The sequence below is a fragment of the Plectrocnemia conspersa genome, unplaced genomic scaffold (assembly GCF_051122295.1).
Source record: "Plectrocnemia conspersa isolate PC_06_02 unplaced genomic scaffold, ASM5112229v1 ptg000003l, whole genome shotgun sequence".
In the NCBI taxonomy this organism is placed as follows: Eukaryota; Metazoa; Arthropoda; class Insecta; order Trichoptera; family Polycentropodidae; genus Plectrocnemia; species Plectrocnemia conspersa.
The window spans coordinates 29,022,455-29,036,338 of record NW_028277167.1 but is presented as its reverse complement, the minus strand read 5'-3'; the positions used below and the strand labels follow the sequence as shown (position 1 = coordinate 29,036,338).

Sequence of the window (13,884 nt, the reverse complement as noted above, 5' to 3'; positions counted from 1 at the left end):
CACAAAAAGTGGCTTCTATTAGACGAATTTGCATTACAATCGCTAGAAAATCTCAAGAAGGCGAGCTGCATTCTAGTCACGTGTTGAATATAAAAAAGTGGAATAAACGCATAATTTGCGAGACTTCTGAATATTGCTGAGCAAGTGACTTCTGTTTTATGGCGAGACGGTTATTTAAAGGTTTACAAAAAAAAAACTTTGCACGCAATATTAATGACTGTCGATTTAATATATATTTTCAGATATTTTATATAAGCTAAAGTATATCACTATTAAAGAATTTTCATTACTTTATATGTAATGTGATTATTGAACGGAATTATAATTAAATAATAATATCTAATATTGATCTTCCAAACACGATAAAAATGAAAAACACTAAGGTCCATATGGGATTCGAGCCCATGTCTTTTAGGTCGATAGTCGGAGACTTATACCACTAGTCTATAATACCGTGCAGGTGATTAAAAATGTTTTTATTTCATTTTTCATCAGAAACTGGTAGAGTTGTGTCCCTCGAATTTACTTAAACTTTAAATTTTGGTCAGCGTAACAAACAAAAAATAAGTTATGCATGTATTCAATAATAGTGCTGGAGAATTTTTCACTGAAACCGTTTAACAAAAAAAATATCAATGCTGAACATCTTTGCAGAGCAGATACCGCACATCATTACGCCGTTATACATCCCAAAAAAATTCATTAGATATGTATAAGACAAAAACGTTGAACTTCCACCAGGAGCAAAACCAGAACTCATGGTCAAAACTTTTCACCGGAGCTTGACACAGAAGTACCACTTCGCTTTCGACTTGGAATCAAAATAACACAAAGTTTAATTGCGCCGAAATTACATTAAAATGAGCCATAAAAACATAAACAAAGCAACCGCTTTAAACTTTGACCGTTCGATTTGGTCCAGCTGAGCAGTCATCCCAAATCTCCAAGAGTTCAACTCGATATATCAATAATACACGAATTAAACAACCATATTTCAAACTGTAAATATAAAAATAAAAGCACAATTTATCAGAAATAATTTTAACAATTGTAATAAGACGTATTTTCACATGCTTTAAATATGTAAATGTTAACAACCAGCTAGATATTAGTGAAACATAAATTAATTAAATCGGAATGCTTTTTATATTCATCCAGCGGGAGTAAATGAAGCCATTTATAAAATACATTTATCGAGCACTACAAAAAATAACTATCTTAAGGAAATCAACAATTTATAAAAGATTATATTAAAATTCGATTCTTTAAAATACCAATAAAAAAATAATGATACAATAGCCCTTGTATTTCTATGTTTAAATTTAAGTTTAACTACATTAACAACCCACGAGTCCGAAAAATTACAGTATATATGTATGTAAATACCTAGAAGATTTTGCTTGGATTTGCATTTTTTTCTATATTTATACTACCACATTTAATTATTTTTGTATTATTTTGTATTATTCATATTCATGTTAACTTTGATGAATATAAAAATAGTATAATATTAATAACAAAATCTAATCAAATATATGGCACACACGTATGGGATTGCGCCACGGTGTGCACCAGTGTCCGGCAAAGTTTGCTTACGCATATGTTATAGCAAATCAGTAAAATCGCTTATTGCATGAAATAGGCTAAAAATTTAATTAATTCATGAAAAGTGCATACCCATTCCTTATGAATTAGGCAAATTATCAGCCGAATGCGTAAATTGGGCAGGAATTGTTTCGTTTATTTCGTGCATTGAGCAAAAGTAGATAGTAGCGCTAAAATGACATGTTTGGACAGGTTAGGTGCTCGCGAGCGTTGGTCAAAACAGTGAACACCCATAATTCGTTTCAGAAAGTTATTCATGGGGTGTTCCCGTTCTGGCCAACGCTCGCTCGCACCTAACCTGTTACATGGAAACTTGTTATAGTTGATAATTATTTTATTTCATTAATTTACAATATATTTTCTAAGCTACCGGTGTCAGTTACACGACCAGTACATGGGCCACAATTTTTAACGGCAATGCTATTCATACACATTGCAGGATTTAAAATCTTTGACCCTTTGCAACTGTCAAAAATTACATTAAACTCGTGCAGTAAATCACCGTAACCACGATAATTATGAGAATGAACGTGACAAAAAACTGTAATTGAACGAACCACCACAATAGCTCTCGTTATATTCAGAAAAAAAGAAAACAAGTAAACAACACGTCGTAATTACCCTAAGATGCAGAGAAAAATATTCTTTGTTGCGTAACAGTTGCGGAAACAATACACCATCGGACGACAAAAAGCACCGTTACTTATTCGACCTTCAAAAATGTCCATCAAGCAAATTTCACTCTAGAGGCGTGGACATATTTCGTTGGTCGAATTGATGAGTGCAACAATTGGCTGAATCGCTGCATTGTTATGATTCGTCAGAGAGCTTTCCAAACCTATAACACTTAAGTCCTGTCTTTAAGGGACGAAGGGCCAAGGACATCGGCAGTGAGAATAATGTATTACAGAGAAAGGAACATCGCCAGACTATGAGGCCTCAGAGGACCATCCACTGGACATCATCCCTCCGCCAGTTTCTCCAACGGCGCTCGGAGAAAAGCAATACTCGCTATATTCTATTTCTAGCTGCGAAGTAACACCACTTAAAGCTAATCGGGGGGTAATTACGACGTATTGTTAACTTGTTCCCTTTTTTATGGACATAACGGAACGCTACAATCTCATTGAATTAATGCATAAATTCGGCAGATAATACTAATACATGAATGAAGCAACAGGCTTGCACTTTTCGAGAATTGGGCAATTTTTGGCCATTTTAGTTAATCAGTGATTTTATGGATTTACACGTATAATAAGCATAAATTAAATTAATATTTTTTATGATGTGTAATAAAAAATATTTTTTCTAAAAGCGTAGAGCGAATTTTTAAATCTTGCTCGACAGCTAGCGTGTTATCAACGTAAGCGGTAAATAAACCCATAGCCACAACAATCGACGTCAGTATATTTAGTGGAATATTGATAAATGTGTGACGCACTAATATCTTCATTATTCAACAATTGGGCAACAGTTCTAACTATATTTTAGAGTGCGAGAAGATGCCAACATTAAAGCCATAGTTAAAAGTACAGCGTTCTTACCCGACATAAAACTCACTTTTGTACTATTATTTACATCCTTGTGAAATGCTGCGAGCGTTGAGAATGGAACGAACCATTTTTGTTTGAATTTTTTCGTATTTATTTTGGTGCAGGCATGAAGATGTTAAAACGAATTTGATTTTTTTCTACTTCCACCCATATGCACTTACTTCCAAACATGAAAATGGTCTTTTGAATATGAACCATCGATTTAAGATGGCACCGGAAGCGGCAGAACGAGATATAGGAGGTGGAGGAAGATCAAAGAGAGGTTTGCCTTGGTAGCGACGGCAGTAGCACGCGATCGAAAAGCGAGTACTAACCGAGGATGCCCAAAGTGACATTCCTCGGATCGGTGACATGCCGAGACGACTGGTGTATTTCTGTAAGTGAACACTCGCATTGTTCGATCGTCTGGTGCGCGCGCGTCTTGACCCGATATCGACTATAACATGGCAATAATACAGAAATGCCCACACACACACAATCGCCATGGAAATAATCGAAAATTCCCAAAATATTCAGAGAAGGCGTGCGCGGAGGCAATAGAGAGCGTTGGCATAGGCCAGGGGTCGGCAAAGTGCGGCTCCGGAGCCGCATGCGGCTCTTTGGCTCCTTGAGTGCGGCTCTGGCACAAATATCCACGGGCCCGGGCGCTAATTCTGGTCGAGTGTCCTTTCCATGCAACGTTGAATGTGTACGTGAGCGTTGACGTAGTATCTGTTTCTTCCGATAGGGGCGCAGCGCAGCGTAGTAGTATGACGGCTGTCAATCTGCGTACTTGGCGGTTACAGACGGGGCCAAAAGTATGACTGGCGTCAGAAAAGGGTTTGTTGCCATTTTGAAAGAAAAAAATAATTACGAGATATTGGTTTATCATTGCATTATTCACCAAGAAGCGCTTTGTGCGCAGATATTTCCGGAAGAAATTAGTAAAGTTATGGGATTAGTGATCACGATCATCAACTCCATTGTAGCTAAAGCTCTTAATCATCGTCAATTCAGAGAATTTTTAGTTGAAATGAAGAGTGAGTACGCTGATTTTCTGCTTCATAACAAGGTTCGATGGTTATCAAGAGGGAACGTTTTAAAACGCTTTTGCTCAAGATTTTGAAAGGGAAACATTGTTTCACTTTCCGAGCCTGCTGAAGCATCGCCAAGAAAATAATTCCTCTATTGACAAACACCATTTCAAAACAACAATTTTAAATATGAGGAAAGCATTTCTCAGCAGGTTTCAAAGCGACCTTAGCATTCGTCAAAAATCTTCTTAATGCTACAATAAACTGAGTTGAAATTTTCTCCTTTTGGCATTGACATTAGTAACTTTGAAATATAATTGCAGGATTTAAAAAACAAGAAAATATGGAGCTCCAAATTTGAACGTCTTTGTATTGATTTGGAAAAATCGGAGAAGAACGAATGTGACCTTAGTTCACAACACAAGTGGTCTGCTTTAAAAGACCTGGAGAATGAAGTCATGATCATTTTCAACGTTTGGAATAGTATTCCTGACTCTTAAGATCCGCTGAAAAAACTTGCGTTTGCTGTTCTTTCCCTTTTTGGTTCTACATATTAATGCGAACAAACCTTTTCAAGCATGAACTTTATCAAGAGTAAACTGAAAAGTTGTCTTATTGATGAGAACCTGGAATCATGCCTAAAATCAAAAACAACAACATATAAACCTGACTTACTGAAACTTTCCAAGGAGATGCAAGGACATTGTTTGCATTAAGTGTTTGTCAGTCATTGTCGTGATTTAAATTTATGGATACCTTACTTTCATATTATTGTTTATCAACTAATAAATCTTTATTAAGTGTGAAATCAAGTTTTATTCAGTGTACCTGTAATTTAATGAAGGTTTAAAATTATAATAAAGGTTTATTAAATTAAAAAACAGATTTGGCTCTCAGAACTATTTTGAATCGTTGTAATGTACATATTTGGCTCTTCGGCTAATAAGTTTGCCGACCACTGGCATAGGCCATAGGACACGCGATGACAAATTTTCCATGCCGCTGGGATAGATTCAAGGTTTATGTCCGCAATGATAAGACACGCGACATCCCAAGAATTAATTTAAATAATGTTATTAAACATATTTTTATACGTTCTAGGGTTGGAGAATTCCACGCTGTCTAGTGCGAGTCCAACGCTATGACGTCCTAGTATACATCAGCTGATGTTATTGTCCTACAAAGATTAGAGCAAGAACATCTTAATAAACTACCAAATAATATGTTTATTTTTAAATTTGTTGACCGCATGCTTGCATTCCAAATTTGTTTGTTTTCCAAAGTCCATTTATAAAAAAAAAACATACAAATATGTTATTTACAAAAACATGAGCATAAAATACACACAAGATACAAGTACACGTACGTTATATTTAAATGCAAAAGTTTTGGTTAAACTGAGGTTATTAATGTACAAAATGTTATTTTTAGTTATCTAATCTAAAGTTTATTTATAAATAAAACTTCAATGTTGTTCGAATGTACGCGTAGTTACATACATGTGTAGATAAACACTCATAATTTTCACAAACAATTTTAGCTTTTTTATTTACTAAATATTCGTCAAGCATGACACATGTTACAAAGTGAGTGCAAGTCCTTCCTGTTTTAACTCATCGTCACGTTGGATTGAAACACGTTGATGAATAAGAATGAGTTTTAAAAATAGGTATACACCATTACACGTTGATTACAAGATAGTGCTAAAGCTATTGTTTCATCCGACTCTAATCAAAAATTAACCTTCTGCTAATATCTGCTTCATTTTCGAGAAGTGCCTAAAAATACTGATCTATATAAAATTAATCGATAATGAAGAGAGTACTAATATATTAATAACGAGTACTAATAAGCTTGACATATATTTTCCTTAACAAAACACCAGTGAAATCAGCATTTTAGAACGCCTAAAAATTGTTCAATAGCCACGCAGATTTATATTAATTAAGACAAAAACTACTTAAGCACTTTTATTCATCAGCTTAGAGAAAAATAGAAAAAATCTAATAAGCACTGTGTAAACTATCCTATCTCGCCCGACGTTGAAACTTAAGCTTTCACAAAAGCATGAATAAGAAGTGGAGCTAAACGCAAACGCGAATGGCCCGTAATTAGCTTTCGCTCCCATTATAATCCCTTAACTGACAGACGAGGAACCAAAAAGCAGAGCCTGTGAGGTTATTTCTTCATTCGACACTGCCACCCAATACTGACACCTGAATTTGTTTGTACCATTTCAGTTAATTGGACCATTGGTTTATCGGAACAGCCGGTTATTTAGATCAAATCCAAATAAGAAAGCTAATAGTAATTTACTTAGATTATATGGGACACAATTCCGATCACCTAAGACAGTAAATTTAAATAATGAAGAGTACTGTAAATTATCCGGAATTTTTGATAATAGATGACAATTAAGCATGTTAACGAAAATGAAATCTGTGTAGATGCAATTTTTAAAGTCATTAATTCAAAGCATCAAGCAGTAAGCGAAGACGAGAACAGTGATGATGAATATCCCCAAGTTCGTGTGACTAACTAAGATGCAAGAAATGTATCACCGGAATACAGCGTTATTTTATGTGAGTAGGCAAAGATGATTTTGTACAATTGCAATTTTAAAATAACACATTTGAGAGAAAGCAAATGGGGAATTGCAAATTTACAATACGTTTTCTTATTTATTTTATTTATAATATTATTAATTTTAAATAAATTAAGAAAAAATGTTCAGACATTATGGACACAGAAGCTACCAGTAAAAAGCAGATAAACCAGAAATTCACGGGTTATCCCTCAAAAAAAATCATAAAAAACAGTCTTGAACCTATTTTTAAAATATCGGAATACATTTTCACCGGTAGATATATACTTTTACCGGTGAAACTGTAATTTATCTGGCAGGTGCTAGTAAAATTATATTATTTCAACCATTACATATGTAGTAATATATACATTTACATTCATGTGTATTTTTACAGTGAATGTGTATTCTTCAGTAAAGTTATATTTTCACTAGGGAAGTCCAAATATATTTTCACAAAAAGATTTTAGCGTAAATATAGGCACAAGTGATATTATATGCTGCTCTAAAATATCTATGAAATACAAGCCCAAATCTAACCTAATAAAAATTCTAAAACCAATTATATTTTTAGAACTTTCATTACGTCAATTCCAAAATTCAAACTAATGGGATGTTTCATATTACAATATGATTTAAAAATATGATAGCTATATTCTAATATATTTAAACCGAATTTTGGTCAATAGGAGGGCGCAAAAACAATTAATACTTCTCAGAAGTCAAAAATTCACGTCAAAAGCAAAAAAGATGATGAGACAGAGGCGGTCTACAAGACACACATATAGAGACTACGAGACAGACTTCGAAAGACCTCGACAGACTACAGAGCGGCAGACTACGAGACATCTGCAAAGCAGCCCACGAGAGCCACCTAAACATCATTTCTCCTCCAGCGCAATAGTTTGTTGCAATATATTTAATACGAAATAAATTGTAACTAGCTTTCCGGCGTATATTTCTGGCGACAAGGTCACACCCCCCTCGGGCCCAAATTATTATTATTTTATTTTTCTGTAATTCAATATTTTTTTCAATAATTTAAAAAAAACATATTATTTTTAATTCACTTTAACCTTAAACTTCGCTTATTAGAGCCAGTCCCTTATTTGAAACAAAATGGGGCCCAACGTGTCCTGAGATTAAACGGAATCGACTGTATCGCACAATAAACTATTATCATACAATAGGACTATTAATCCCAGAATAACTACGGTCAAATTAAATTCTTCACAAATATATATGATACAGGATAATTGTTAATTATAAGTCAAGGATTAACATTTGATTACAAAAAAACAAACACTCGAAATACCATAAATATATAAACCAAGAAACAAAATAGAGGAACATATGAAACTTTATATGTGTAATAATCTCCGCTCCCGATTACTGGAGGAAAGTCACTCACTCTCACTATTATTTTACATGCTTTTAAAGTAGTTAAGCCATCGATTAATTGAAGCTAATCCACTTTCTACTATGTATATCACACATCAAATTTAAACATCTCAACATCCCTTCTGTATTTACTAATAAGCCTTTCCCGTTCGAAATCGTATCTCTCGAATATAAATTCGCTTGAGCTAATGAGATTCTCTCCGCATGCTTCGTTTCCTTATGTTGGTATTTATCCTACAAGCCTGCATATCCTTCGGTTAGTCATCTGGCAGTAGCGAGGGTCTTGGCCTCGACCGTCGTCTGGCGCTTAGTCATCCTTGGCGACGACGATCACGATCTTCCCGATTAGGCGTACCTACGCTTGGGGTTATTTTCCCCACCGGTGACTAAAAACCCAGTAACGTTCCAGAAAAATAGTAAATTCGGACGCTTTCAACGACACAAAGAAACTATGCGTCACTTTGAAAAGTATTCGATCACCAATTATACTCGGCGACTCCGGAGTATTCGCATTCAATCTGATTTCCTTCCTCTCTCTTCGCTCAAAGTCGAGAAAGAGTGCAACGCCGGTGATTGATGGTTGTCCGCATATCGCGAATTGTCGCTTCGCAATCTAATGGATGTGCGTTTCACACATAAAATGCGATCGGAACGACCAGACCGAGAGCAGTAAAAGCGATTAGTCTGCTCCGATGATGCAGAAGCACAAAAAAACAGTAAAAACTCATGCCCCGGCATGCCAACGATCCGGTAATGGGGGAAGGGTTCCCCGGACAACAGAAAAAAAATTGCGTGTCGAATTTTGGCATGCGTGATGATCATAAAAAATAATAATACAATTAGATAATGTCTTTATGCTGGTCCTGTTATAGGATCTGGTAACTAGGTGGCGCTTATATGTAAAAACACGGTGACCTGACTAATTCACGTAAAGGGTTAAATCTTGTTTTGTTTTAAATAATTAATCAAATAAAATAGATATTTATCGTCGTTGTGAGTGGTATTAAATGGCAATTCACTGTAATTAGATAAAACAAACGACTTGCCGAGATATCTGATACTCATTATAACATCAGTGCTCCGATGATTAAAGCACTAAAGGGCTTCAGTTACAAAAGCAATAATAAAATCGGCGCTAGAGTCCATTGTGGTCCTTGGCCGCCTACATTATTAATACATTTAGTTAGAAATATTTATAAAAAAATATTAAATATTATAAATAATAATTCGGTATTAAACCCTTTGAGTAGTGAGTTAATTTATACACATTTGTTACTATGTTGGTATACACATGGGAGTGAGTTAAAATTACGTATTTTTTCAAAATTATTTCTGTAGTTACTTATCTATTATTATTTTTTATTATACTTATTATACTTCGATTTATTTTACTACGTTTTTGTATTAGTATGTTTTAATAATTTATTTTACAAATTTTATATAGACAATTTTTAAGAATGAAATAAGAACACGGATATTTTTAATTTGAAAGTATTATATTATTTATTTATTTTTATTGTAACCTGACAGGCGTAAGCCCTATGCGTTACAACGGGCAAATCTGTACCAACTGAGTAAGTCAATCGGACATAATGAATACCTACAAGTAAGTATTAACCACCAGACTGAAAGTCTGGGAATAGGTGACATCTATATTATTAATCATTATGTGCTAAACAATATATAATCAATGGATGTCACTGCAGCTGGTGGCGGCTTTTTTTAATAATAGCTCATTCGAGTGTCGCTGACGGGGATCGAACACATATCCTCGGATATATTAGTCTAGACGTTACGGACTACGCTTGAATATTTTTTATTGTAAATCTATCATTTCAACACAAAAGATGCAGTGGCGTAGCTAGGGGGAGCGGACCGCCCCGGGCTGCACTTGCTTGGGAACGGCATTTTCGCAATGGAAGGACCGTTCGTATAGTTGTAGTTCTTAAACTGAATGCACTAAAAAATTGAATATGTGAAAACAATAAGTCACAGTTTGACAAATACTGATTTTATGACCCGACTGGTCATAAAATGCCACCCCTATAGGTAAAAATATTTTTGGTCGGCCCGAAAATTTGGCCCGTTTCGTAGAATCGGTAAAAGTCCAAGTTAAACCAGATGTTCCCGTTGTTTATTCGAGTCGAGCATATGCTAAAATAATAAAATGCCTGATAATCAAAGTTTAAATCTCTTTTGCACATTTTTAGATGCATATAGTATGTGAAAACATGCAGATTTTCAAGGTCAGATTTTGTATTAGATAATTGTATGGGGAGGGAAAGTTTATGAAGTAAAAACACTTCCTACGCTACAGCGTTGTATAACATTACTTACAATAACAAAAAATCAATTAGATTATTTTTATTCTAATAAATAAGAATTAATTCACGACTAAGAATAGTAACAAACATGTAAGAGTCTAATAAGCAACCCCAAGACAATTCTCAAAATTCAAATGAAACTCTATTTATGCTCAAAGAGTCAATGAACAAAAACAAATACGCAGTTTCCACATGATTGAATTGGAACAAGTTTAACAGTAATAATATTATAAATACACGTAGAGCAAGGCAATAAATAAAACATATAATTCATATAATATGTCTAAGAACGAACCTGAATAACTGCCCTGTGTACTTACACATACCGGTACCCTCCCCCCCAGAGCGAACGACCAAGCAAGGATATAAATTTAAAAGCACATTGAAAATAAATAGCATTTCTCTGCGGCAGTACTAAGCTAAAACTGATCTTTACCACACTAATATTTGAGCCAATAGACCTTAACTATGTGAACACCAAAAAAGCAAAATACACTAATTTTAAATCAGTTCTTTTCACAATATCTCAAGTGCGAATTTTCATATAAATTAAATAGCTAGAAATAAATTAACCACGAACGAATAATTGAATTGACTGAAATTAAATATTTGCGTTTTAAAACAACAAATACAGAAACGTAACACGAACTTTACAAAACCTGTTTTTGAGACAAGCGCTAAACGACAATAAAGGGTGAGCCTTTCCAAGGTTTTGTTTCGTTCAACGAACGAATTCTATTATTTCGGTCATAGTATACACAACCGATAAATATTCTTGTTACAAATGTTTTTTGAAGGCGCAAAAGCATTTTTTCTGTTAGGAAGAAACGTTTCATTGCCTCGCATTTCAAAGCAAAATAAAGGCACATATAGGACCATGAATTTTGAAGCTGCACTAGTCAATCGGGTATATTGAAGACACAATGTGTTGCTTAAGTATACAAATTGTTTCATTCTAAGATTTTTTTCAAATTTAATTCGAGATAGTACAAACGAATATTCATATAGTTGAAAATCGAACGAGTAATTCAAATAATTGAACATTTGATTGAGAACCCGTCTTATTCCAAATCAATAAGAGAACGACGAGGAAGAATTCTAACACAGGCTCAAAACTTTAAGCAAAGTTGATACGCTTGATAAAAATTTTAGGATTTCTCGTAATTTTGTGTAATTACCGCTCGAGCACTTCCTAATTACATCTTCTTTCCGTTTCAAAAAACAGCAAACCGTCGCCGTCGAACGTTTTATCGCCACTTAAGCGTCGGCTAAGTATAGTAGGGTGAGTAGGATATTTGCGGCAGTGCTAATTCCGAACTCACTTTCGTGTCCCGCCGCATATTGTCCGCGATTCTTCTCTCGGTGCATGCGCGGAAAAAAGAAGCGAAGAAGGATGTATGTAACATACGCGTGAGAATCGAAACGCTGCTCGTTATCCGAGGCCATGTGCATGTAGTAACATTTACACGCTCGATTTAATAGTTCTTAGACAAGTATAGGGCTATACAAATAAAATTAAGTTAAGGATATGTTTGATTATGCTCAAGCACATAACATACTTTTCAAGGAATGTGTGTGGTCGACGATTGTAAGCAAAGATTTGGAAGGATATGAGTAATACCACAACACAAAATTATTTCTCAAAATATACTGTCTGAACAACAATCGGAATTCAGAGAAAAATATTCCACTGAGGCTGCATTATAAATGATTGGTTGTTGGCCAAGGATACGAACAAAATCATTGAATCAGTTTTATTGGATTTCAAGAGAGCCTTCGAAACAATGGATAGAAGTATAATATTAAATAAATTAGAGATTATAGCTAAAAGTAAAATAGTGATAAAATGGTTTTATAATTATTTAAAAAAGAGAAAGCAAAAATTTAAAAGAAATTATGTTTATCCCAGAGAGAAAATAATATTCCATGGTGTACCACTAGAGTCTCCAATTCGAGTAATCGAGTACTCGATACTCGAGTATTTTTGTCTATTTTTCAAGTACTTGATAATCGAGTATTTTGAAAATTATGAACATATGAACACCCGGAAGACATGTTCTTGCTTTATTAAAGGGTTTGTATCGACACAGACAACCTTAGGTGGACAGCGTAGATAGCGTGCCACTTCGATCGTCAAATTTGGTCCAGCTATGCCGTCACTTTGAATCACCGAGAGTTAACCGTAGAATCGAAACGCTCAAATACAAAGCTGCTTCGGTAGAAATCTTAAAACGATGTATTTAATTTACTTTTGACATTCCTCGCCTAAATTTCATCCGCCAAACGGGAACGTCCTCCAAAAATGAAGCCAAACAGACAAGACGTCCAGAACGATGTTGTTTTAAGCGTCAATCAAAATTTCCACTAAAAAATAAATAATAAAATCCGACCTCGAAACTCACACTCGGCCCGTTTATTTTAGCAAAACGAAAATTAATTATTAACCGCTCGAAGCTACTTTCTTCGTTCGGCGTGTACCGCCGCCCTCGCGTTCCACCAATCTATCGTCGTATTTCGCTTATTGAAATTCGCTCTGCGCATTGTCGTTTAAAATCCATTCAAGCAAACTGCGATAAATTATAACCACGACAACAATCCGCGCATAAATCAGGCGGTTACAATCGCGGAATAACCGGCGCTGCTGCGTGAATCGTCTGATTAAAGAGTATCTGGTTAATAGAAGTAATGTGGCGCCACACGTGCCTGGGTGTATAATAGACATAGCAATAGGCATAGGAGCCTATTGAGAGGCAAATATAACAGTTCAAGGGGAACATGAGAATCGGAAACAAGTAGTGAAAATAGCACAAAAAAGCTTATTGCATAAACCGAATTAACATGCTACGGTATTTGAATACTTTTTGTGCATGTTTAAAATTCATAAAACAAAAATAGCTATTTCAGTAAACGAACGAATTAGATACAGATTAGAAATTGTAATTCTTGCAATTAAATTTAAATAATATTTGTTTTTAAACACAGAAACAACAAGAGTAGTAATTATTTTCTACGGTACTAATTATTTTCTATGTATCGAAAAGTACACGTTGTACAGCGTGATCCTATTCTATGTTGGCAACACTGTAAATCAAACAGCTGTCAATAATCACGCATATTCAAAGTGTTAGTTTGCAACAACAAATTTACGGAATTTATGGTTAATTTCGTCGTCCTATTGAGCGTATAATTCGCAATGTGGTGAAAAAAATTGGTCACGTTGGAGATAGGGTATGACATGTTCATCATCGTGGCGACAGTTGGGAATATTGCTGCTGTAAGTGAAAATGTAGCCGAAGAATTGTCGGTGTTCGCAGCTATTGGGCTTTTCATATGGCTCCCTTTGGCGCATTTTGCATCATCCGTATAAAATTAATACAACACAAGAACTGAAATCTAGAGACCGT

General features: G+C 34.8%; 1 protein-coding gene and 1 long non-coding RNA gene across 3 annotated transcripts in view; one reads left to right on the top strand and one right to left on the bottom strand.

The window, feature by feature from the left end:
* The window catches only part of Madm (MLF1-adaptor molecule), a 90,517-nt gene that overhangs the window by 38,272 nt on the left and 38,361 nt on the right, over window positions 1-13,884 (bottom strand). The gene's annotated exons all lie outside the window — the stretch shown is intronic.
* On the top strand, window positions 2,698-6,743 carry LOC148237189 (uncharacterized). Its single transcript, XR_015808976.1, has 2 exons — window positions 2,698-3,713; window positions 5,139-6,743. It is a non-coding gene; the product is annotated as an uncharacterized LOC148237189 (long non-coding RNA).